The sequence below is a fragment of the Halyomorpha halys genome, unplaced genomic scaffold, assembly GCF_000696795.3.
Source record: "Halyomorpha halys isolate HHAL.00 unplaced genomic scaffold, Hhal_1.1 Scaffold1517.1, whole genome shotgun sequence".
Lineage (NCBI taxonomy): Eukaryota > Metazoa > Arthropoda > Insecta > Hemiptera > Pentatomidae > Halyomorpha > Halyomorpha halys.
The window spans coordinates 71,053-74,954 of NW_027109595.1; the positions used below are offsets into that span (position 1 = coordinate 71,053).

Genomic DNA, 3,902 nt, shown 5'->3' on the forward strand with positions numbered 1-3,902 from the left:
AGACATAATAACAATAAAAATAGAAAAATAAATTAAAAAAAAACAGAAGATTAAGGAAGTAAGTTGATAATAAATAAAGTTCAAGAAGGAGTAAATAAAAAATAAAAATAATAGTAATAATAGATAAGTAAAGAACAACCCACTTGTTCCAGTTGAAAGATATCAAAACAGTGATTAAAAAATGGAATAGTATACGAATTAGGAAGTTTACAAATAGAGTGGAGGAGAGATGACCTTAACAGTTTGCCAATAACCAAAAAAGATATACAATATGATAATAATGATAACTATAAGAATTATATAATTTTGGAAGATTGTCTCTCTCATAAAATTCTCATACCTATTTAATATTTAATCTTTTCATTTAAACCTTGTTTCAGATTTACACAATCCGATTTTTCTGTTTTGTTTTTTTATTTTGTATAAAACTGGGGTCACTGGTCTCATTTCTTTAATTTTCCTATAATAAATAAAATTAAGTTATTAAACTATTAGATTTCCTTTTATTTATTTTAATAAATTGGGAATTTTACAATATATATATAATAGTTAGTCAGCTGTATGACTCATATCAGCCGATACAAATATAAATATAGATGAGCTGGATTCAATAAAAGCCAGTCTTTAAGAAACAACCGAGTTGGTCATTTCTCTCTCCCTTTTATCTTTTTTGTCTTTCTGTTCTCAAACACTTAACTGGTGCCGAAACTCGGAAACTTAAGTTACTGGAGTGATTTTTGTTTTAAGAAGAATTTTCGTTGATGTTTTCTTATATTACATTTTATTTTCTTCTCTCATTTTTTTAAAAATAATAATGGCTGCCAATGGGATTGTCAGACAAATGATTTTGAACCTGGAAGCTGTAAATCAAAAGAGGGTGAAGAACGCACCTCCCATAAAGGTGATTCCTATAACCCAGCGATTGCCCCACTTCCAGAAGTCTCTAGTGGAAACCCACACCACAACATGAGGAGAAACCAAGACTTGAGGAAGGCCGTTTCTTACCTCAAATGGTTTACCGGTGAAATGGGAGAACTGAAGTTGAAATTTGACTCGATAGCAAAGATGCGGAGACATTAAAAGCAGCGGTTGTCTGCAGAGTGAAGAGGACCATCCTCAATCAGATTCAGGCGGACAAAGTGATCCCTTGGAGATTTATCAAGGAAAGATTAAAGAAAGAGAGAGAAACTCTTTTTATAAAAAAAAGAGACGCAGGCCAGGGGGAGCCAATGGAGCTGAATGCCCAGCAAGTGAGAAGGAGAATCTTATGAATATGATATAGCGAATCACCCAGTGAATCTTCAGAAGCATCAGGAGTATCAGAGATGGAAGCGGACTCAGTAGCAGTGAAGGAGTGTGGAGACAAGGGCCAAGAGGAGGGCAGGTAAACGAAATTTGAGAATGCCTGCAGAGGGGCGGTCGCACATTAAGGAATTAAAACTTACGAGAGAAGCATGGCAGCCTACCTATAATAAGAGTGAAGGGAGGCGTGAACTGCCTGGTGGACACAGGGAGCTCAAGTACGATTGTGTGGAGAGGAACATATGAGATATTGGACGGTGGAGAGACACACCAGGTCAAGGTGTATAACTGTCAATTGATTACCCTGGGTGGGCCCTGCAGTATTGATGGGGAGGCGGTAATAGGCTTGAGTAAGTGGGGGGCCTCAAGGGAAACATGTAACAGTTCATGTAATGGGAAAGATGCCTAGGGAGTATCAAGTAATTATACGGTGTGACCTATTAGATAAAGTTGGGGCACGTATAAGGAACAGAATGCAAGAGAAGAGTTGGGAAGCCGGAATTTTGGAAGAATTGGATGATATATTTTTTTTTTTAAGGAGGGAGACATGCTGGGTGCTATCACAAGAATTCGATAATATCGGATTCTAGAAAAAAAAAAAAGAGGTTGCACTTTAAAAGTAGAGATAAATAAAAGAAATGTTGTCTACAAATGTATAACTATGGTCATATGTTCAATGTTTTGCTAAAGAAAATGTTAATACTAGTATTTCGATATTTAATATTGATAATGTCATATTCATTTCGATATTTGACATTTTATGATTATTCATTTCTAACATTAGCAATAATATTCTGATATTATTTTATCAAAAGATCGATATATTGTTTCAATAATATAAAATCCATTCGATCTTTGATAATGTTATTAATATCTATATCGATAATTGAAACAGTATTCTAATATTATTTTATTGAAATATCGATATTTTGTTTAAAAGTACTAAACAAATAAAAAGTGAAATATCGATATTTGGATTCAATAATTTAATATCCATTTCGACATATTTAATAATATCGATATGGAAGATTATCAACAAGGAATTTCAATATTTAATTTTGAAAATTTCATACTCCTTACGGTATTTAACATTGTTGATAATATCGACATCGATATTTCGATATTTTTTTAATAGCAATATTGATATTTGGTTTTAAAATTAAGGAAATTTTATAAAAAACAAAAAAATAGTTTTTCAATATTTTAAATTGATAAATTCATGTTCCTTTCGATATTTTACATTGTTATTCATATCGGTATAAAATATTAGAAACGATATTTTATTTTATAGAAATATCGATATTTTATGAAAGAAAACTATAAAATTTATGAAAAGCTAAAGTTAGGAATTTCGATAATTTCATATTCCTTTCGATATTCGATATAGAAGATTAGAAAAACTATTCCGATATTTTCTCATCGAAATATCGATATTTGGCTTAAAATGATTAAGAAAATTTTAAAAAAGCTTGAAAATAGTTTTTCAATTGTTATTAATATCGGTATAAAATATTAGAAACGATATTTCGACATTTTATTTTGTAGAAATATCGATATTTTATGAAAGAAAAATATAACATTTTATTAAAAGCTAAAGTAAGGTATTTCGATATTTTATTTTAATGATTTCATATTCATTTCGATATTTAACATTGTTGAAAATATCGATATCGATATTTTTTTAATAGAAATATCGATATTTGGTTTTAAAATTAAGGAAATTTTATAAAAGGCATAAAAATAGTTTTTCAATATTTTAAATTGATAAATTCATCTTCCTTTCAATATTTTACATTGTCTTTAATATCGATATCGAAGAATAGAAACGATATTTTATTTTATAGCAATATCGATATTTCATAAAAGAAAACTATAAAATTTATTTAAAAACAAATTTGATCCTTTTTTCTCAACTTTATTCTTTTCAAAAACTTTCCAACGTTTCGACCCTCAGGTCATTTTCAAGGATACCTACAAAAAGTTTTTTTAATTATTTTTATAACAATTTCATTATTTCCTTCACTTACATACTGATTTCTTTGGCCCTACCTTTATTTTGTTGTCATTTTCTTTTTTAAAATTCTTAAAAATGCCCGCTCATTGCCTTTGTCCCATCTCTAAATAAATTAATCATTAAAATAATATCATAATACGCTACAATAAAATCGGAATATTGTAGCTTATATTCCATATCGATATTACAGCAGTGTAAAATATCGAAATAAATATTTAATACCAAAATAAACTATCGATATTCTTGTTTTAAATTCTCTATATGATATTTTAGTAATTTTCTATAAAATATCGATACTGAAACTGTTGAAAATATCGAAACTGAAACTTTTGAAAATATCGAAACTGAAACTGTTGAAAATATCGAAATAAATATTTAATACCAAAATAAACTATCGATATTCCATTTTTAATTATTCTATACAATTTTCTAGTCTTTTTAAACAATATATCGATATTTCTATAAAATTATATCAGAATATTGTTGCTTATATTCCATATCGATATTACAACAGTGTAAAATATAGAAATAAACATATAATATCAAAATAAAATATTGATATTCCTATTTGAATTATTCTATACAA

At 28.4% G+C, this 3,902-nt stretch overlaps 1 protein-coding gene across 2 annotated transcripts in view; it reads right to left on the reverse strand.

Annotated features, from left to right (window-relative positions):
• The window catches only part of LOC106689896 (histone acetyltransferase KAT8), a 68,417-nt gene that overhangs the window by 16,913 nt on the left and 47,602 nt on the right, over positions 1 to 3,902 (reverse strand). The gene's annotated exons all lie outside the window — the stretch shown is intronic.